The 23,861-nt window shown below is 41.8% G+C and overlaps 1 protein-coding gene and 3 non-coding genes across 4 annotated transcripts in view; 3 read left to right on the top strand and 1 right to left on the bottom strand.

Moving 5' to 3' along the window:
- Positions 1-23,861, bottom strand: part of LOC140189114 (uncharacterized) — a 1,124,305-nt gene that overhangs the window by 127,861 nt on the left and 972,583 nt on the right. The gene's annotated exons all lie outside the window — the stretch shown is intronic.
- trnam-cau (transfer RNA methionine (anticodon CAU)) lies at positions 14,849-14,920 on the top strand. The gene has a single exon. It is a non-coding gene; the product is annotated as a tRNA-Met (tRNA).
- Positions 17,459-17,530, top strand: trnaa-ugc (transfer RNA alanine (anticodon UGC)). Its single transcript has one exon. It is a non-coding gene; the product is annotated as a tRNA-Ala (tRNA).
- On the top strand, positions 23,422-23,503 carry trnas-aga (transfer RNA serine (anticodon AGA)). The gene has a single exon. It is a non-coding gene; the product is annotated as a tRNA-Ser (tRNA).

Below are 23,861 nucleotides of genomic sequence, written 5' to 3'. Positions count from 1 at the left end.
CCGCTACATTTTTGGACAGTGGGAAGAAACAGGAGGACCTGAAGAAAACTGACGCAATCGACACGGAGAACATACAGGGACTCTTTAAAGACGATGCACGGGCTGACTTCTGAACTCCGATGCCCGAGCTGTAACAGCGTCGTGCAAATCGCTACGCGGTCATGGTGGCTCAGAGTGCAGTCTCACCTGACATCAGTGTTAGCAGAGGTATCGTGGGCCGAATGGGCTGTTCCTAATCCTGTTCGCAGCTATCAGTAGCAGAGAGAACATGACATTTTATTGATGGGGAACAGAATACAAATGTCGGGAGCTTATGCTTCCCTTACAGAAACATTGAAACATAGAAAACCTACAGCACAATACAGGACCTTCGGTGCACAATGCTGTGCCACGCATGTACTTACTCTAGAAATTACCTAGGGTTACCTAGCCCTTTAGTTTTCTAAGCTCCATGTACCTTTCCAAGAGTCGCTTAAACAACATAATTGTAACCGCCCCCAACACCGTCGCCGGCAGCCCATTCCATGCACTCACCACTCTCTGCGTAAAAAAAACATAGCCCTGACATCTCCTTTGGGCCTACTACCAAACACCTTAAAACTGTGCCCTCTCGTGCTTGCCATTTCAGCCCTGGCAAACAGCCTCTGACTATTGACATGATCAATGCCTCTCATCATCTTATACACCATATATAGGGTGGGGGAGCCAATTTATACAGACTTCGTCTCATTGTACAAGGAAGAATCTCAATGTTCAGAGAATGTTTACTGGACCAATACTGGCAGTGGGCTGGTTGTCCGATGAGGAAAGTCTGGGCATGTGTTTTCTGTTTGTCCTGTCTCCATGTGCTTATAAGACCAGAAGATACAGGAGCAGAAGTAGGCCATTCAGCCCATTGAGTCTGCTCTGGCATTCAATCATAGGCTGATCTAATTCTTCCAGTCATCCCCACTCCCATCACTTCTCCTCATACCCTTTTATGCCCTGGTTATTCAAGAACCTATCTATCTCTGCTTTAAATGCACCCAAAGACTTGGCCTCCACAGCCGCTCGCAGCACCAAATTCCACAGCTTTACCACCCTCTGACTAAAGTAATTTCTCCACATCTCCGGTCTTAATGGACATCCATCAATCCTGAAGTTATGCCTCTTGTCCTGAAACCCCCTACCATGGGAAATAAGTTTTCCATATCTAATCTGTTCAGGCCTTTTAATGTTTCTATGAGATTCCCTTTCATTCTTCTGAACTCCAAGGAATACAGCGCAAGAGATGCCAGACGTTCCTCATATGGTAAACCTTTCATTCCTCGAATCATTCCCATGAATATTTTCTGAACCCTCTCCAATGTCAGTATATCCTTTCTAAAATAAGGAGCCCAAAAACTGTGCACAAGACTGTAAGTGTGGACTAACAAGTGCCTTATAGAACATCAACATCACACCCTGCTCTAATATTCTATACTTCTAGAAATGAGTGCAAGAATTGCATTTGCCTTCTTCACCACTAACTCAACTTGGAAGTTAAACTTTAGGGTATCCTGCACAACACATCCCAAGTCTCTTCGCATCTCGGCATTTTGAATTCTCTCCCCATCTAAATAATAGTCTACCTTTTTATTTATTCTACCAAAACGCATGACTATACGCGTTGCACCATTGTATTTCATTTGCCGCTTCTTTGCCCATTCCCCTAAACTATCTAAGTCTCTCTGTAGGCTCTCTGTTTCCTCAACACTGCACGCTTCTCCACCTGTCTTTGTATCATTGGCAAATGTAGCTACAAATATATTAATCCCACAGTCCAAATCATTGACATACCTCATAAAAAGCAGCGGAGCCAACACCAACAACCGTGAAGACCACTGGTAACCGGCAGCCAGCCAGAAAAGGATCCTTTTATTCCCAATATGTTTTCCGCCGATAAGCCAATTCTCCATCCATTGGCAACTAGAACCAGGGACCAATATTTCATGATTTGAGCAAAAGATCAAAAGATTCTTTTCTGAATCTTAATGCATCCTCAGACATTGGAATTCATTAACTGACAGGTTTTTTTTGTCTTTTTGGATCATATCCTTGTATGCTTTTAAGGGAAAGAGAGTGGGACAGTTTATAAGGAGGGGGTGTAATGTTCCTGTGGGAAAACAGGAACATGGAGTTTAATGTTGAAACATGACAGCCGTGACCTTATTAAATGACAGAGCAGGTGGGAAGGGCTGAGTGAGGACTCCTCTCCTCATTTGGATGTTGGTGTGAGCCTGTGGTGTGCTGACCAGGACTGTACACAGAGCTCCAGCTGTGACCCCAATTGTGTTTATACAATTCCACCAGAGCTCCCTCCTCTGCCATTCTGTACCTGCAGCTAACAAAAGCAAGCCTTTCATCCGCTTTTTAAACCCATCGAATGCTCCGTCCTTCTAACCTGAGGAATCATTCCACATGCTCTCCCTCTGACCCTCTATTCTTCTGCAGATTCCACAATGTACAGTCTGTTTCCTCGCCTTGTTTGGGCTCCCCACCTGCATCACCTCACCTCCCAGATTAAATTCCACCTGCCTACCTGTCCAGTCCACTGATACCTTCCTGTAGTCCTCAGCTTCCCCCCTTACTCTCACCCACATGGCCAACTACACTGGACAACAAATATTTTGCTTCCTGATTACTTTTAGGTATGTATATCTTATGGATTTGGACTGCTGAAATTGAAGATCACTATGCAATGTTCCTATCGCACACCATCTCTTTGGAATTGCCTATATTTTTTATATTTCAATTCATAATTCAAGTCAGATTATTTGATGCCAATATTAAGGGAGGCATTTGTGTTGGTCCACAAATCAAGCAGGCCAGCAATAACAGGCAATTCAAACAACTTCTATTGGGACCAGAGAAAATCGCATGGAAGGCATTCAAGGAAGTGGTTGAAAATATTCAATATTTTCCCAGGGACCAGGGAAATATTGACCAGTTGTGGTTCACTGTAACTGTTGTACTGGAAATGTGTGTCTGGGTCCTGGGCTCAGTGTGAGACTGAATATCTCTGCTGTCTGAGACTGTGGAACAAATGAGCTGTCAGTGCCTCTGTGCTCAGTAACACATCTCGTGTGTGAGAGATGGAGCCACTGTTTTGTTCATTGAGCCTTGGCAAGAGGGAACATTGACGTACATTTGAAATCTTTCCTGCAGGTAGGAAAAGGAAAGTGAAAGAGGTAAAAGGCAGACACTGTGTGAAGTGACTGGTGCAGCCAGTGCCAGTGTGTGAGGCCACTCACAGCCTGCAGCTCTCAGCTTCTTCTGAGCAGCAGATGGAGGAGCTCCAAACCAAGGAGGAGACAGACAAACCCCACCACTTCCCGGTACGGATCCGGATGTGGAACAGAGGGATGGACACAACATTCATTTCCCATGGGATTCACCACTCAGAATACTCACTGTCCAGCAACAACAGACATTGGGAAATGGGCTAATGGGAAACTGTCTTCCCATGGTCAGGGGAGAGGAAGTAGCAATTATAGTCACCAGCAACTTCTTCCCACTCCGCCACACTCGCCGTGGCCCAATCCCAGCGCAGCAATTAATTCTCACTCCACATTCAAGCTACAAGACCTAGGCCTCTGCAACTGGATCCTTGACTTCCTAACCGGAATACCACAATCTGTGCGGATTGGAATATCATTTCCACCTCACTGACAATTAACACTGACACTCCACAGGGCTGTGTGCTTATCTCACTGCTCTACTGTCTACTGGTAGCAGCAGAGATACAGAGGAGCAGATTGGGAGGCAGATTTTGGAAAGGTTCAAAAGTAACAAGGTTGTTATCATGGGTGACTTTAACTTCCCTAATATTGATTGGGACCTGATTAGTTCCAAGGGTTTAGATGGGGCAGAGTTTGTTAAGTGTGTCCAGATTCTGCAGGGAGCGCTCATGGAGTGAGGTCGTCTCTTTGGCTTCACTCCATTCCCGTTATCCTTTTTTTTAACCTATGACCTCCTTGATCTAATTAACTTTAAGTACACCAGAATGATTTACTTTATCTTCTTGATTTACTGATTAATTGATTTCCTTTTGTCAACTGTAACTCTCGAGCTTAGAGAAATGAGTACGAGATCTAGAATTAAAAATGGGAAAGACGGTGATGGGAACGGAGGAAAGAAGAAAGGTGATTCTAAACAAACGGAATTAACTTACGAAGTTATGGAGGAAATGTTTGAGCAGCATCGGATAAAGTTATCTGAAAGTTTGACTGCTCAATTTGAACAACATCGCCAAAGCCTCAATGAAGATTTAAAATCAATCACGGACTCTTTGAAATCCCTGGATTCCGATGTTCAAAAACACGATGCAAAAATTTCTGAACTGTATACTAAATCTCAGAAGACGGATACAAAAGTTGAGATCTCAGAGAAGAATCTAGCTTCGACTACTAAACAACTCCAACAACTTAAATCCAAAGTTATTGATCTTGAGAATCGATCGAGAAGGCAAAACCTACGTTTAATTGGCTTACCCGAGGATGTTGAGGTTGGAGACCCTGCAATATTCTTTGCTCAACTCATAAAGGATTCATTCGGTTCAGTTTTTCCCAACGATCCTCCATTACTCGACCGCGCCCATCGTATACCGTGGCCAAAGTCGGCAGCGGCTGTTTCCAAACCCAGACCAGTTACTCTTCGTTTCCATTATGTCAATGTTAAAGAACAACTTCTCCAGACTGCTCGTCGACAAGGGATGATAAAGTATCGCCAGCATTCCTTCAGGATAGTTCAAGATTACAGTCCTGAAATGATGAAGGAACGGCTGACTTTTAAACCTCTAATGTCGGAATGCGATCAACAAAATCTCAAACCGGCACTATTGTATCCTGCACGTCTCAGAATCTCTCTTCCCGATGGAAATCGTCGTGTCTTCCACTCTACAACTGCGGCTCGAAGGTTTTTGGATGATAATTTCCCATCTGATACAGACATTCTCTCTGAATTCGTGTCGGGTGCTTCCAGCACCATTTTTTTTTCTTTCTTTCTGGTGTTTTTTTTAAATAAACCTTTTACTACCGTGTGATGAAGGTTTTTTTATAAGTCCAAGATTTTTGTTCTTTATTTATTACTATAGTTGTTATTCTATAACTTATATAGAATACTTATCTCCTGTGAATAACATCATTTTCCTTTAGTTAACCTTTTGTTTTAAGGTTTCCTTTTTTGTCATCATTAATGATCTGATCCGACGATCATTTTTCGTTATATGTTTCCTATTTTTGGTTTTCGATTAATTAAAATGGCGACTTGTCTTTCTTTTTGTATAACCTCCTCTGTTTTTTTTTGGGACGCCATGTTCTTATGCTTCTTCTTCCCATAATCCTTTTTTTTTCCTTTTGGAAGTGATTTTTTTATTTGCTCGTCTATAACTAATTATACGTATTGACTAAGTTTTTTTACTTCATATATTTTAGTAATTTTTACTATGTAGACTAATTATTATACTGGTTATTTTTTACATATATTAGTCTCTGGGAGGTCACCTATTTAACATATATTTTTGGAGTTGCTCCCTGCAGAAATGGGGTTAGAGTTAGTTTTAGTTAGAGCTTTCTTTAGCCGTCTTTGGCTTAGTTCGGGGTTCTTGAGGTTGGGAGATGGGATAGTCTTTTTCTTTTCGATTTTTTTTTTCTATTGGGCTGATTCAGAACTACAAAGATGTCCGCAGTGTCGAGATTTCCGGTTCCTCTCTAATCATGTATTCCTCTTCCGATTTCATGAGCTCACATTATGGTTAACCCCTTACTCACCAAAGGGTTAATTCTTAATTATGGCTCATACTATTAATTTTGTCTCTTGGAATACAAATGGTTTAAACCATCCAATAAAACGGAAAAAGGTTTTCAAAGTGTTCCAAAGACTGAATGCTCATATTATTTTTGCACAAGAGGCTCATGTAAGGAAAGAGGACAATCAACTCTTCTTTCAGTTTTGGAAAGAAAAACAATACCACTCAAATGCTCAAGCCAAAATTAAAGGCGTTTCAATTTTTATTGATCCTTCAATTACATTTATTCATCAAGACATTATTTCAGATCCTAATGGTAGATTTCTGTTAATTACTGGGGTACTTTTTAATCAAACGGTCGCTATAGTTAATGTTTACGCTCCTAATGTGGATTATCCTGAATTTTTTAAACACTTATTCACTTCCTTTCCTAACTTCAACGAGTATATGTTGATAATGGGCGGTGATTTTAATTTATGTTTGAATCCCATGTTGGACAGATCCATAGCTAGTCCGGCTTTACCGAATAAGTCGGCTACTATTATTTACTCTTTTATGTTGGATTCTGGGATTTCAGAAATTTGGAGATTTCTACATACAAACGATAAGGAATTCTCCTTTTTTCACATGTTCATCGTTCTTTTTTCTCGAATTGATTATTTCTCGATTGACTCTCGTTTGATTTCATATGTAGTTGATTGTAATTATGACAGTATTGTTATTTCAGATCATGCTCCAATGAAACTTTCCATCAAGTTAATGGACACCTCTTGTACTAGCAGACAATGGCGATTTAACCCTATTTTGCTTCAAGATCAGGACTTTGTCAAATTTATAAAGGGGCAGATTGATTTCTTCTTTTCAACTAATACTACGGAAGAAATTTCCAATGGAACTGTTTGGGACGCCTTTAAAGCTTATATCCGTGGTCAGATTATTTCCTATTCGGCTGGTTTGAAAAGACGTGTTAACAATGAAATACTTCTGTTGGTTGATAAAGTTAAAGAAATCGATAAAATATATGCTATTTCTCCCAGTAAGGAGCTGTACAAACACAGAGTTGAACTCCAATTGGATCATAGCTTATTATTAACATACTCGATCGAAAATCAATTAATGAGAACTAGAAGTGATTTTTATATTCATAGCAATAAATCGGGTAAATTACTGGCTAACCAATTGAAATTTGATTCGGTTAAATGTCAATTTACTAAGATTCGTAAACAGGATGATACTTTCACAGTTGATCATGCTGGGATAAACCAAACCGTTCAAGAATTCTGTACCTCTTTATATCACTCTGATTTTCCTCATGATTCTAATTTCATGCATGATTTTTTAAGTAAATTGAGTTTTCCGAAATTATCACCCGAAGAGTCCCTATCATTAGAAGCTTCCATTTCAGAGGAAGTTTCAGAGGAATCTCATCATTGAATTCCGGTAAAGCACCCGGTCCGAATGGGTTTACAGTGGATTTTTTTTTTCCTCCATTCTTTCTTCTAAGTTGTCTAGAATATTCAAGGAAGCGATCAGTTTAGGTAAATTACCACAATCTTTTTATGAAGCCTCTATTTCCTTAATTCTTAAAAAGAATACAGATCCTACTGATTGTGCATCATACAGACCGATATCTCTTCTGAATGTAGCCTCTAATTTTTTTTTCAAAAATTCTAGCAACTAGATTGACGAAGGTGTTACCTCAAATTATTTCTATGGATCAAACTGGATTTATTAAAAATCGCTATTCATCCTTTAATATTAGGAGGTTAATGAATATTGTTTATACCCCCTCATTTACTACCCCGGAATGTATTACCTCATTAGATGCTGAGAAAGCCTTTGACAGAGTTGAATGGCCTTATTTATGTAACGTTCTTGAGAAATTTAATTTTAATTTGACATTTATATCTTGGATTAAATTGTTATATTACTCCCCGGTAGCTTCGGTTTGTACAAATAATTATAGATCTCCTCTTTTTCGTCTTTTTCGTGGCACTAGGCAAGGTTGCCCTCTTAGTCCTTTACTATTCAATATTGCTCTTGAACCTTTAGCAATTGCTATTCGTGACTCGCCAAATATTGTTGGTATTACCCGTGGAAACGAAATACATAAATTATCATTATATGCAGATGATTTGTTTTTATACATCTCTAACCCGGAGAAGTTAATTCCTGCTATCTTAGATCTGTTAGCTCAATTTAGCAACTTCTCTGGTTACAAATTGAATCTTAATAAGAGTGAATTATTCCCTTTAAATAAGCATGTACCTACTTATGGACGTTTACCATTTAAATTGGTTACTGATTCATTTATATATTTAGGGATAACAATTACGAAAAAAATATAAAGATTTATTTACAGCTAATATTTTACCTTTAATTGATCAGATTAAACTGTTATTTACCAAATGGTCGCCAATCTCTTTGTCTTTGATTGGTCGGATTAATGTTATTAAGATGATCATTTTGCCCAAATTTTTGTATATATTCCAATCGGTTCCAATTTTTATCCCCAAATCTTTTTTTGGTAACGTAGATTCAAAAATTTCCTCATATATTTGGCAGAATAAAAATCCTAGGTTAGGTAAAAGGTATCTACGGAAATCTAAAAAGGAGGAGGGGCTCGCCCTCCAGAATTTTATATTCTATTACTGGGCAATTAATATTCGATATTTAAAATTTTGGTTACAAGATTTGGACGCATCTTTAAACTCTCATTGGGTAAATCTTGAATCTAATTCTTTGCAAGGGTTTTCCTTGGGTTCGGTTTTAGGAACTTTACTTCCTTTTACTTCTTTTAAATCATATAAACAAATGAACAACCCAATAGTTAAGCATACTTTACGTATATGGTTTCAATTCCGAAGATTTTTTGGGTTTAATCAATTTATTCTAGCAAGTCCCATCATATAAAATTTTCTTTTTCAACCTTCCACGATGGACCAAGCTTTCTTTGATTGGAAAACCAAAGGTATAATATCTTTTCGCGATTTATTTTTGGATAATTGTTTTATGTCTTTTGATCAGCTCTCTAATAAATATAACTTACCCAGATCTCACTTTTTTAGATATCTACAGATTAGAAACTTTTTTATTACTGTCTCCCCTAATTTTCCACACCCATATCCAATGGACACTTTGGAAAAAATCTTAGATTTAAATCTCTCTCAGAAAAGTGTAGTAGCAATTATATATAATATAATTACGAATTTATTTCCTGATGCTTCTAATAAAATTAAAGCTGACTGGGAAAGAGAACTTGAGATTAATATACCGACTGAAAAATGGGAAAAAATTCTTCAGTTGGTGAATTTATCCTCTGTATGTGCAAAGCATAGGTTGATACAGTTTAAAGTAGTGCACAGGGCTCATATGTCCAAAGATAAACTATCTCGTTATTACTCTTATATTAATCCAATATGTGACAGATGTCATTTCGAGATAGCTTCTTTAACCCACATGTTTCGGTCATGTCTCTTGTTGGAGAAATATTGGAAAGATATTTTTGATATTATTTCAACGATCCTAAATATAGACTTACAACCTCATCCAATTACTGCTATCTTTGGACTACCAATGATAGACTTAAATAATTTAACCTCTTCATCACGAAGGATGATTGCATTTCTTACTTTAATGGCTAGAGGTCCATTTTGTTGAATTGGAAAGAGATTAACCCTCCTACTGTATTTCTTTGGTTTTCACAAACTATGGTCTGTTTGAATTGGGAGAAAATTAGAAGTGCAGTTTATGACCCTTCCATTAAGTTTGAAAAAACTTGGAGGCCATTCATTCAGCATTTTCATATGATGTAATTTGACCATTTCCAAACTTGTTTTATCTCTCTGTACTGTTGTTGCAGGGGAATGGAGTCGTCGACACTAAGGTTTACTTCTTTTCCATTTTTAAGTTGTTAGTTTTGCCCAAATCTTTTAGTTTAGTTGATTAATTTTGTTTTTCTTTGGGGATGAGGTTTGTTTCTTTTTTGTTTTGTTTTTTTTTCTTTTTCATGATTTTTTTTCTAGTTTTTTTTTTGCTTTGTATTATCCGTTGTTAGTTCTACATGATTGGGAGCTTTGTTAATTTACACTATTTGATTTTACAATTACTTTTTTTAAGTGTAACAATATATCTCCTACTATCTGTATTATTGCTATGTTTTGTTTCTATATTTTGAAATTAATAAAAAGATTGAAAAAGAAAGAAAAGGTTCAATCTCTTTCTCTAGATGTTCCCTCAGCGAGTCTGTATCTCAGCGCCGATCGGAGTTACACTCAGTGACCGAATCCATCACTCCGAACCCATTAAACCGGGACTATTGCTGTGAGTTATCAACGCCCAGCCCGTCCCCTTCAGTGCGTATGTCTGACTATGTGGAGAAGACAGGCAAAGGAACACATGAAACAATTTGTACAGAACAATCCGAGTGGACGTATGTTTAATTGTGGGTTTATATCCATGCCGCCCATCCTGCAGTTCCCAAAACCTCCGCTCAGAGTCTCATAAAGCGAATTGGGGGAAGGTCTGGCTGAGCTTCGATCAGTGCTGACAGTGGAACGCATGCGCGGCGTGGCTCCGCCCTTGTACCTGATTGACACTGTACAGCGGAAGACATGCGCAGTCCCATTCCCTCACCCAACGGCAGCAGCGGCTTTAAAGCAGCAGGGAATGGGGAGCACCCGGGCCCGAAGCGGTAAATTGTGGTGGTGGAGCGGAGAGATCCGGGGGACACCCCGGCCCGACAATCGCAACTAAGTTCCAGAATGCGACCGGTCACGGGACGAGGGGGAGACAACCGGAGAGTGTTGGGGCGACAGTGATCGATGCTGGGAATTCAGAGGGGATGTTCTGTTATAGTATGGAATGGATTTTGGCAAGAAATACAAGGACAATGCTTCGAAGGAACGGGTTTGGATGAGGAGGGTCCTCCGGTAAGGGCAGAAGGACTGGGGTAGAAGATGCTGTGGATTTCACGGTAATGATCACTTTCATATCTTATTGTGATAAACATCTTCATCCTGGTCGACTAACTAAGGGAATTCAGAAGGATATTGGTAAAGTCAGCAACATGTCTAAGCAATGGTTTGGAGTCGGCTACACGTGCTGTTTCAAAACAACAGGAGAAAATACTGAAAATGAAGTCTCTGGACGGAAGTAAAGTTGTCAGTACGTTGTGTGAGAAACGAAGGTTCGGGGTGTTATTTCAGTAGTGCCCCTATGTGTTTGTGTACGGGCGATAGTAGGACAACCTACGACGGGGTAAGGTAGCTTTGGCTAAGAGATTGCAGACTTGGAGAGAAAGGGAAGTGTTTCCCTGTTCTCTTGTTGTTTTTTTTTCTGATGAATGGCGACCGTAAAACGTATATTTAGGCTGCATTATTTATTCTGTCAGACGGTATGACAGAATAACTAACTTAAAACGGAGATAGATAGGTTCTTGATCAGCCAGCGCATCGAAAGGTATGGGGAGAAGGCAGGGGAGTGGGGATGACTGGAAGAATTGGATCAGCATAGGTTGCCTTAGCTATGTTTCACCTGTTTCAACTGAAACTGGCCCCGCCCTCCCAGGGGCTCCCAACTGACGTTCAAATATTTAATGCACAGCTCCCAAACGCCACAATATTCTCCTGCTATTCCCAGCCGAACCACCAGTGGGCGCTCGCTGACTGACATCTGAGAAAATACAGTAAAACATTTACTTCACTTGTAAACATTGATGTTAGCAAAGAATGAGAGGAAAATGAAACGCTGATATCCTAGTGAGGCTGAAAAACTGAAAATATTAGACAACAAAACAGAACGTCTAAATAGTCTCCCAAAAGTTACATCTTTCTTTGGTCCAGCATCTCTAAAAGGCCCGCCGGCTGCAATTGCTGCTGCACCACCGTCACAGCATGGGGCTGTAAGCCAAGTGACAGTGTAAGCGGTACAGGAGATGTTGATAATCAGAGAAATGAAAATGAGAAGAAAAATTCTACTCAAACAGATGGTGATAATGATGACCAGACTTTGTTTGATGAACAAGCACCACAGTATGATGACAGTCCTACAACTGAGACAGGTGAGGGAGATGCCGCCACCAGCACACCAGACAGAGAGAAAGCCCCATTAACATTCAGAGAGACCGACCCCGCACGTTGGGCCAACGCATATTACCAGTGACCAACAGATCGACATTGTTAGGAGAGGTCCCGTTCAGTTAGAGGACATTAACTTTCCACAGAGCCATTCACGCCGTCGTTTTACCAAGGACAGATATCTTATGAAGATGAAAAATGGAGAAACCATTCGCAGGTCATGGTTAGTGTACTCAGAATCATCTGATTCAATATTCTGTTTCTGCTGTAGCCTATCTGGCAAGCGAAATCACAGTCTCACTTGCGGAGGTTTCAGAGTGTGGGAGTGACTCACTCTCACACTCCAGGATCATGAGAAGTCAAATGCGCACCGTGACAACATGGATAGCTGGCGCGAGCTGGAACCATACTTAAAAACGCACGGTGCCATTGACAGCACGTACCGAGAAATGCAAATGGTGGGACAAAACACTGGAATGATGTCATGAAGTGGTTCATGTCCATAGTCTCTCGCCTTGCAGAACGAAAATTTGCTTTCAGTGGCCACAATCCCACCCTACATGAACCAAATAATGGGAACTTTCTCGGTCTGGTGGAGCTGCTTGCCGAGTTCGACCCAGTGATGAGCGAACATGTCAGACAAGCAGAGAAAAAAGAGATTGCTGACCACTACATGGAGAAAACCATACAAAATGTGTTAATCACACTTATTGGAGACAAGACACTGGAAGCGATAACAGAAAGTGTAAAACAATCACGTTAGTACTCGGTGATAATGGACTGCACCACTGACGCTGCACACATAGAGCAGCTCTCTGTGACACTGCGCATTGTCACATGCCAAGTAAATGTCGGAGCTACTGTTAGTAAGTATTTTCTCAGTATCCTACCAGTGCCTGACGCAACAGGTGCAGGCCGAACTGACGTGTTCTTAACGCATCTGGAGAAGTTAAGATTAGATTTATCAAAATGCAGGGGGCAGGCATATGATAAAGGAAGAAATGTGCGGGAGGAAATAGCGGGGTGCAGAAGAGGGTACTAGATAGTAACAAAAAAACACTGTTCATGCCATGCGCCAGCCACAGCCGAAACCTAGTCATTGCCGATGCTGCAAAATCAACTGTGGAGTCTGTAAGCTTCTTTGGGGTGCTGCAACGTCTATAAACACTATTCAGCTCATCGACACAGAGGTGGGAGCTGTTCAAGGATAACGTGCCACAGATGACCCTCAAGGCCACATCCAACACGTGATGGGAGCGCCGCGTGGAAAGTGTGAAAGTCCTGCGCTACCAGCTTCCCGATGGTGGCAATGTAGTCCTGTCACTGATTGAACATGCCACACGGAAAGGTGACAGTGAAACCACATCTGCAGCCAGAGGCCTAGAACAGGACATCATGTCATGGAAATTCCTGCTGACTGTTATCATCTGATACAACGTTTTACATGAGGTGAATCGTGTCAGCAAGCTGCTCCAGAGCCCGCAATTGGGAATCGATGTGCTACAGCGCGAGGTGGAATATGTTCTGAAATTTCTCAAGGAATACAGAGAGAACGGCCTTTCATTGCCCAAACAGATGCCAGAGACATAGCTGAAGTGATTGGAATGCCAATGGTCTTTCTAACTGCACGACACAGAAAACTAAACGTCAGTTCCAGTACGAATCCCAGAGTGCAGATCCTTCCCTGACAGTGGCACCCGAGGAACTGTACAAGAGAGAAATTTTCCTTTCACTAGTGGACTCTGCCATCCAAGGCATTAATGAGCTCTTCAAGCTGATGGAGTCATTTCACAGTCTGTTTGGCTTCATTTATGGAAGAAAGGAAATGAAAAAAAGTCACCCAACGTCGCACACCGAAAGACAGCAGCGTAAACATGAAGAGGACATTTGGTGATGTGGATGCTGAGGACCATTTTGCACGAGGTGTCGGCTGCTGTCAGTGCCGTGCCTGCAAAAGAAACCACTGGCCTGCAGATTCTGACCTACATTTACAGCAACAATCTGGTTGAACTGTATCCTAACCTCACCATTGCTCTAAGACTCGTGCTGATAGTGCCTGTGACTCTAGCCAGTCGAGAGAGAAGTTTATCGAGGCTAAAGGTCAGGAAAACGCATCTGAGGACGACCATGCTCCAGGAGCGTCTGTCAGCTCTTGCTCAGATAACAATTGAACATGAAATAGCAACATCTCCGGCCACAGAAGAGCTAATTAAAGCATTCTCAGCGCTCAAGCACAGGAAGATTGTGAAGTATTAGTGGTAAGTCTTTTAACACATTTTAGTAGGAATAAAAATTATAATCAAAACAATAAAATAAACCACGTGTTTCACTCAAAATGCGTATAGGCGATTAAGCGGCGTTCCCACAAATCGTAATTTCTCTCTCCCGCTTGCGTCCCCTCTCTCTCTTACTCTCCTCCTGTTTGCTCCCCGGGACTTACGTGAGCTGTCCGTGGTTCTGAAAGAGCGCGAGGCGCAGTTTGCGGTAAACTTCCAGTAGTTAACTTTCAGACACTGATCACTGAACAAATACAGTGTGAATTTTCATTGAATATCGCATTGCTCTTGTTATTAATTTAATTAGAGGGAAATTGCTTCAGATGTTCTTATGTCAGCTGATACCTAACACATAGAGCCATTCAATGCCGACTATTTGCTGAAAAGAGCGAGGCTTTTCACTCCAAAGCAAAAAAACAATGTCATTGTTTCAGTTCTTAATTAAGAGAATTGTTTGAAATTTGTTGAGCTGTCTGTCCATTATGCTGAAAGTGCATATAATGCATCAACGTTTAAGACCAAAATTCTACCATTTTTGTTGCAAACCCACTTGAATATTGGCTTTGTTTTCTTTCTTTTTTTTTGAGGAAGCGGGAATAGGGCCCCTGATTAATTCTTGAAACGGGCCACTAGATGCTTAACGCTGCCTATTCGACCGCGCGCGCGCGCGCGCACACACACACACACACACGAGATTGCACATCATCCATGCTGTTTTGTTTTCCCACAGCAGAGTGGCGCAGCGGAAGCGTGCTGGGCCCATAACCCAGAGGTCGATGGATCGAAACCATCCTCTGCTACGTCAACTGCTGCCAACAACAATTTTCCGTCAGTGCGCTGTAAAACATAAAGCCATCCCATCATTGGTAGATGCAAGGAAATCCACTGGCATTCGGCTGGAATGTACTTTTTTATGTTATCAATTTTCACTTTTGCCGAGGTTTCTGTTTAGTTGGAAATATTAACCCATTGTGCATTGAGGTATCTTAATGTCATCTATTCTCTTCAGAATTGAGCCGTGTCTTGTATAAAAACAGACAAATGCTGAAAACACGCAGTGTGTAGGCAACATTTGCAGAAAGGCGAAGAGATTTAACCTTTCCAGTGGATGCCCGTTCGTCATAACTGGGAAAGGGAGAAAACAATCAACACACACAAAATGTTGGAGGAACTTAGCAGTCCAGGTGGTAACTATAAAAAAAAAAGCTCAGTAGTTCGGGCAGCATCCGTGGAAACGATCAGTCACCGTTTCGGCCCGGAACCCTTCGTCAGGACCTACAGCGTTCCATCAGGACAGGAGAAATAGATGAGAAGACCATGCATAGGAGTCAGTCTCTCTCTCTCTCTCTCTCTCTCTCTCTCTCTCTCTCTCTCTCTCTCTCTCGATTTACCAATCGTTCCCTGCATCGATTACTCAGACAATAAATCCTGTTGGGGAATGCTCTTCATCCCAATGCACCACCAGACACAAATTGGAGCGTGTCCTCCGGCTAGTGCTCGACAAAGAAGTAGCTAAACCGGAAATGATTTCCGAGTCCTCTCCGGTCGCAGAGAAAGAAATGTATTTCTGAACAGCGCCACTTTCGCAGTCGCTGAACAAATATCGGTTTGACCCCTTGAGATCCCGTGTGTTCGGACATCTGAATGACAGATCGCACTTTCGCGCTGGTTTCTCGTCACTGGTTAGTATACCCGCCCGTCATGGAAAAGACGGGGTTTTCATTTCCCCGACGAGGAAGTAGTTTTGCTGTTTTCATATTAAATGTGATTTCAAACCGAATTTTCAAAACAAAAAGAAAAGTGTCAAGGCGGTTAAATCAGAGTTTGATGTTGAAATGATCTGTTCATCGGGGATGTGGAACAGTCCGGTCTGCAGTGACCCCGTGAAGGGAAAATCTCGCGATCGGTGTTCAGCTTCTTCAGATATCCCCTCAGCGACTCTGTATCTCAGCGCCATTCAGTGTAACCCTCAGTGACAGGGTCCCATGTTCGCTAAAATATTTCCATCATCCACCTCTGCTATACTTTAAACTTTAAGCAAAGGCCGGTCTTACGCTCGATTTAAGGAGTACGGTTCAACGAGTTAGAAAGGAGGAGGAGAATGAAACCGACGCCTTCGCCGAGCTCAGGCCACCCGCCAGAGACTGAGTGAGATTCTCTCCTCCAACTCCGCGCCCAGAGCTCAGGGTGAAAGGTCATCGACCTGAAACATGAACTCTGTTTCTCCCTCCACAGACGCTCTCTGAGGTGTGGAATATTTCCGTCAGTTTCGGATTTTACTTCAGTAATTGTCCTGTTTTCTCCGACGCCGGGATCGATACACGTCCCATACGTTCCGGACACAGTAATCACATTCAATGTAAAATGCCCTTCTGCCTGGCCTGCCCAGTTGTGAGGAGTATGTAATCGCGGCCGAATCGTTTGCAGATGCGATATGAATTTATTGGGAGTTCTCTGCGAAGCTTCTAAATCGGACAAATATTTGTTCCTCACGTTTTCTTTTTATGGTGTTCGCGACTCTCTGATGGAAATCATTCATTCATGCAGATTGTGAAAATCGGTGTCCTAGCATCGACTAATAGTCAACATCGTCCAACAAAGAAATGGATTATTTAATCCGTTTTTACTCCCTGTTTTGGTGGCGCAATCGGTGAACGCGTTCGGCCGAAAGGTGGTGGTTCGAGACCACCCAGGATGTTAGGCGATCCAGCAGCTTTTACCGTGCATTTTATTGACTGCTGGGATAGGCTGTTCTCTCCGCGGGGGATGGATGGGGAGATGCTCCCTTTCTTCTGCTGTACAGAGTTCAGTGAGGATTTGTTTTTAATTTTTTTTATCACGTACCCAGATACAATATGTGACAAAAAAGATTCCCTTTCATACATTCCATGCACATCAAATCACTGCCCAGTGCATTGAGAGAGAACACGATAAATGAACAATAAAATGCAGAATAAAATGGAACAGCGACAGAGAAAGCACAGTGCGGGTAAATAACAAGTTGGAGTGTCATAATGGGGTAAATTGTGAGGTCAAGCGTCCAATTTTTTTCACAAGGAAAGCATTTAATAGACATAACAGCGAGATTGAACCTATCCTTCAGAATGTCTTACGTGCTTTCTTTTCCGTGCTGATTCTGCTGGAATCTCATTGGTTTCATTCCACAAAAATTATCATGGTGTTCGGGAAGAGAATTGAACAAGGATCAAGTATGATCGCACTGGATGGTGGAGCAGACTCGGGGCCGAATGACTGTGGCCATCAGCCATTATCTGTGTTGCACTGCTCAATTGTGATATGCAGGAAGGTTTGGACCTGAACACTTCTGTATTTTAAGTGGGGATGTAGCTCAGTGGAAGAGCGCATGCTTTGCATGTATGAGGTCCCGGGTTCCATCCCCGGCATCTCCACGCTAGTGAGCTGGAATTTTGAACAATGCAAAGCTCCAACCTAATCATCAGGTTTGCAGTCGGCACAATGGTGGTACAGCGATACAGCGGCACATGTAAAAGAGGTAGACTGAGTCTCAACGTGGACAAGAGAAGACAGAGCATCTCTATAAGATGATTCATTAGGAAGGTGCAAGCTCAGCGCTCATTACCGCAAATAAACGGCTTCGACAGAGAGAGAGAGAGCGGACCACCAAACCCGCCCTCTGAACACCACAGAGAACACCAAGAAAGCGCACCGGTGTGTCCACTTCCTGGGGAGACTGAAGCCAGTGAGACTTCCCCAAACCCCTATTCTAATATGTTTTTATTTTACAGGAGCATCACTGAAGGAGTTCTAACTACTTGCTAAACAGTCAGATACGAGAATCATAAGGCATCGGACGGCTAGACCCTGCAAAGGAGGGCGACCCAGTGATTTGCGGGCAATTCAAAACTGACGGAATTCTGATCTTCATTCGATCATATGGACGGATGAGGAGGTGAACAAGACTCGGCATTTGACAACATGAATCCGCGAGTGTTGGTGTATTCTCCGCTGCACCTCAGACTGCTGTCGCTGCTCGTTACGCCGGAGACGGACCGAAATAGCAACAAAAATGGAGGAGGAACTCAGCAGGCCAGGCGACATCTCCGCTCGAAACAGCGACTGTTTACTCCTCCCCAGAGATGCTGTCTGACCTGGTGATTTGCTCCGGCATTCTGCGTTCTGGATTTGCAGTATCTGCGGAATCTCCTGTGTTTATAACCGAAACAACAGCCCGCTGACAAAAAGAAGGAAGGCAAGGAGACACAGAGGGAGATAACCAGTGTGTCTGACAGCAGGGCCGTAGGAATAGGGTCAGAATGATAATGAAAATCAGATCCGTTGCTGAAATGTTGGGGACAGGATATCCGGCTGGGCCGGAGCACAGAGACCGGATAATAACCGGGCGGGGTAGGAAGTGATGGACAGGGAAAGGAGGACGGGGGGAAGGAAGGTAAAAGCGTAAGAGAGACGAGACGAAATTAGACAGAGAAAATAACCCAACAAACAGAACAATAGATAATCGGGGGAAAGCGTCAAAATAACAAATAAAAAGACAGGAAAAGAAGAGAGATATTTACCTATCAGCAGAATGGCGCGGCAGGAATGTGCTGGGCCCGTTATCCAGAGGCCGACAGATTGAAACCATTGTCTGTTGTTCTTCAGCAGAATATTTTACCGCAAATCGCTGTCACGTCACCTGTGAACACAGCACACATTTCACTTAAAAAGAAAAACTTGTGTTTCTAACTTAAAATTCCCGTCTGCTCACTTCATCACTTTCCGAGATTTGTTGAGAACTTCGCGGGTAAATCGACGATTGCTGTTGTGCTCAGCGTTTGTCCAACACATCTTGTTCTCCGCTGCAGGAAGCTGTGTCTGGTATTGAACAGATTGAGCAGACAATGCTGGAAACACTCATCTCCTCAAGAAACATTTGTGAGTGATGAATCGGGATTAACCTTTTCTGATCGTGACACTGAATTAGAATGCTGAGAGAAGAAGATAGCTTTTAGTCTCAAAGAAGGTGAGAAGTTGGGTGGGAAGTGAAACGGGGGTCATCTCAGATAGGGCGAGACCAATACACGATGACGGTAAGGCAAATCGGAAAGAGAAACACTGGGCTAAAATGGCAGAAGAACGACGGGCAGAAACGTTCATTTCATAGAGAAGGAAGTGATGTGGCTGAGTGATTCCAGGCCCAGACGTTTATGTGACAAGGGCTGAAAAACAGGTACAACTCACGGCAATCGCCGGGAATCGAACCCGGGTGAGCTGCTTGAAAGGCAGCTGTGCTCATCCCTATACCACTGTCGCTCCATGTTGCGGGAGTTTCGAGGAGTGAAGCGGCTCCCATGGTCCATGTGATTATACCAGATCCCGATCTGCTCTCTGCCGGATGAAACCACACCATGCGGCAGGTTTTATTTTATTGCGGCCGGTTGATATCGCAATCCCTATACAGACGGGAGTTATACAACAGCTAATACAACCAGCGATCGGACTGAGTGAGAGCCGAACTTTCAGAGAGTCGCAGAGCTGCAAATGGTGCCTGTCTCATACATCAGCAAATGGGAAAACAAATTCTGATCGCGCATGTTCTTTAGAAAAGCCGAAAAAACTGTAAGTGTGAGTTGAGTTTATAAATAAATAAATAAACAAACAAACAAACAAACAAACAAATAAATAGTTAAATAAACAGATAAATAAATAGATAGATAGATGATAGATAGATAGATAAATAAATAAATAAATAAATAATCCATCAATCAATCAGGCAGACAAACAAACAGATAGATAAATAAATAAATAGATAGATAGTTGGATATATAGATAGACAGATAACACCCAACAATCACATTGCTGGAATTATATTGCAATTCTCTCCATAGCTGGTAGAAGATTGAGGGCAGATCTGCTGGAAAATCACACAGAAATATCATGCGAATAGGGTTACAGCAATCAGACATTGCAACCTCTCCAACATTAACCTGATTATTTTTGTGTGAGAAATGGAATTCTCGAAGTGCAACTGGAAGAGTATTTTTCTTCCAGTCCATAGGTAGTCCGACTATTGTTAACAGTTGGACTGTTAGACTGTCACGTTAGGTCACGGGAGGTAACTTTGGATTTCTACTTTGGAGATAGAACCGAGCAGCTCGAAAGTTGCTATGGTGACCGACAGCACATTATTGTTGTTACTTTCAAGGACAGCTCTGCTTGGTTGCATGTCCTCACAGACAAAGGAAAGAGCGACTCTTTGAATGGCAGGTGATGTTCAGCCTGGTGGGCTAAATGGGAGGTCAGATGATACAGTCGTCAGGCACATGGTCTGGACACTGAATGAGCATTGTTGTGCCCGCAGAGAAAGTGGGGTTTGGAGGATCGATCTGGCGGATCGATCCAATTGCTCTTGCAGTGGAAGGAGAAGGGGTTGACTGTTGGGGAGTTGTCTATGTGTCCACATTTGCCGGGGTGATAGCTCCACCACAGGAAGACCGATCCCGCGGTTAAAGTCACAGTCGGTGACTTGTGAAGGATTTCGGAGGACGACGAGAAGATCGACAGCATCAGCTCAGCTGAAGACTCAAAGCTGCCTCTCTGTCCATCGCTACTCCACTAAGTACCACGAACTGAACTGAACTGAACTGAACTTTACTCATCATCGTAAGATTGTATCTTTTTTTCCGTAGACTTAAAGAAGCTTGTTTTTTCGTACATATATTTCCAGAATGACTGATATACTTACTTTTATGCAATCATTGCTAACCTGTTTGATTTATCTTCACATAGATTACTGTATTGCATAGTTATTAATAAATATTATTAGTTTATAGCAATAGTAGACTCCAAAGTGTTTTCCATCTCTACTGGTTCCTTATTCCCGTCACGGGGTTCGTGACAATTATCCCTGCGTAAACGACAACGTAACTCTGTTGACACCGGGCCAACAACTTACAACAAGAATTCTGCTGTTCCCTTTGTACCAATACTCACTCAAACTGCTTTTCCCATCTACAGCACCAAACTAGGGCATTTCAGTTGGCCAAGTGATCGATGCTTTCTTCTCCCAGTTACAGACTTGGGTTTCTTCCTTCCGATGGTGGGTTTCTGGAAAGAGTTATTGCTGCTAGCACATTCGAAGTTCCCTCTTTTATACAGTAATCATATTTTCCAATTCAATGCTCCCATTCCAGTGTCATTGACTGTAGGCCATCTGACGGGCTTGAATTCTCCTTCTTGTTGACTCTGCTCCAGGTCAGCATCCATTTGTTGCCCTCTTCCCAGCAAGCGTCAATCGGTAATTCATGGCTCTTTGTTCCCTTTAGTAACCAGTTTGAATCACTCCAGGTAGGCATTAACCCCAACAGTCAACATTTGCATGTTATATTATATCAAAAACACCTCAGAAATAACTTCCAATTGGAAACGATCGCTTAACCCGCAAATTATCTGAAGCAACGTTGTGTTTGCTTTTAAACACAGAAATTGTCATCTCACAAAATGCAAGATGTAAAACGGTTCCACAAAATGACATCTCATTTCCAAGCACATTGCTGGGACAAAGACATTTGATATGCCTGCTTCTACTCTCCTTAAGCCATTCGATTTCGATGTTCTCTTACATATTTTAAATCCTCCGTGGCCAACATCTCCTCCCTTTCGATCTACGGAAAATCCTGTGGATCACATTATTGTTAATATGTCTCAGTGAATATAGCACAAAAGGAACAGCAGTATTCATGACTATATCAGAAAATACAGATAAGGATTTGAAAGTATTATCCTAACAAAAGCATGAAGAAACATGATAAGTGTACCCTATTTCATACATACTGTATATCGGTAATTTAACGGGAATTAGTATTATTGGTATGTGCAGTTTAGGAAATAAATGGTACATGGATCTTAGTAATATAGAGGGCTATGCGTAATCCTACGTAATTTCTAAAGTAAGTACATGCTCAGCACAACATGTGGGCCGAAGGGCCTTTATTGCGCTGTAGGGTTTCTATGTTCCTATATTGAAACGCAATAAAACTGTATGAAATCAAACAAAATCAGCAAAAACAAATTTATAATGACATGCGGCTCGCAAACACTGAAATTATTAAAGTTTCCTTATAAACACACACTGTGTAAAATACTACGGGTAACTATTTGAAAAAGGAGCAAAGCAACGATAACATGTGAAGTAATACACATCCAAGGATGTACATTAACATTTAACCCCAGTTCCAAACTTAATTCCAATAGGGATGGATTCTGCAGAACATCATTGGCTAAACCAACGTGATATTTAATAGTCTTGGTGGACACATTCCATTGTTTACTTTGGTAAATAACTCTATCTGACTCTACCGTAATATAAAATATAGGTGGAAAGTCATAGATATATATCTAAAAAAATTGAATAGGTAGTCTTATAAAAGGTTTGGATAATACCTGCCTAATGTATTTGAAACTTAGAATTTCCTTCTTGTCAGATATGCTTGAAGTAGCAATGCGATTCTTATTATTCACCACACCAAGCAAATATCAACATACATTTGCCTCATTTCCTTTACATAATCTCGATTCAGTTCTTTATTAATTCGTTCATTCTACGTGCAACCTTCAATGGAGCCTTCAACCATTCTGCGTCCTCTCATTTGTGGAAGTCGAACACCAATCTTTTCTGTACAGCAGCGTGTTTTAGTTACTTGTCTGTGTTTAATCCATTGATATGATTTTCTCCCTTGGCTTGTTCACAACAGCTGTCCAGACTGCAGTCAAGTGAGAGGTAACTTAATAAAAACATAGTACAAAAAGTATGATTTTAGCATACCTGGTTCATTACACAACACCCAAAGCGGAATTGCTTATTCAGAGTAGGCTCAACTAAAAAGACATCTCTGAGGCCTTCCACACATTCATCAACTTGATTTTCCATCTATAAGCCGATTGATATACTCCGACTAACCTAACATTGCCTTTTACACGTTTTCTTTTTCTAACTCCCGCTGTAAATTGTAGACCACATCCATATAAGGCCAATATAAAACCATAGAAGATACTCCAATCAGGGTCTTCTTACCCGAGCAGTTTCTTAATCCCCCCACAAGGATTCTACATCTTCCGATCCTGATCCGCTCTGACTGAGACTCCATCCATCCAATTCAGTGCACTGATTTCCTGGTGAAAGGTCATCGAGGTGAACGTGAATTCGGTTTCTCTCTTCACAGACGCTAATAGATCTGCTGAATATATTTTAGCAATCCCGCTTTTAGTTCAGGATCAACCCTGTTCATCTGACTCCGGAATTTGAATCCAGCTGTGATAACTTGTAGTCGTGGCCGAGTGGTTAAGGCGATGGACTAGAAATCCATTAGGGTTTCCCTGCGCAGGTTCGAATCCTGCCGATTACGTGTTTATATCGGTTTTGACTCCCTTATCCCTCCCAGGGATACAGTTTGTAAAAAGCCAGTCGAAACACCGATTTGTGTTCGCCGCCTCCAAAACCAGGAAGTGCCCCTGTGTTACGCTTTTATTCAGGTGGCTTCTACAATGCAATCGGTCAGCCGCTGTTTGGCTGTTACCGAAATGTTGGTGGTTCTGATAAAGTTTTAAGGGAATTGGGGGTTTCTCAGATTCCTGTAAATAATGGTGAAGATTGAGTGTGTGTATTCTGTTTTGAGAATGGCTGCAGTTTGAGCAGCTGTTATCTCCTGATTTCTCACACCTTTCGGTTTCGTTTTTAAATTTCAACTTTGGGTTAAGTGCCGA

The sequence above is a fragment of the Mobula birostris genome, chromosome 28 (genome assembly GCF_030028105.1).
Source record: "Mobula birostris isolate sMobBir1 chromosome 28, sMobBir1.hap1, whole genome shotgun sequence".
In the NCBI taxonomy this organism is placed as follows: domain Eukaryota; kingdom Metazoa; phylum Chordata; class Chondrichthyes; order Myliobatiformes; family Myliobatidae; genus Mobula; species Mobula birostris.
This window is presented reverse-complemented; position numbering and strand designations above follow the sequence as displayed.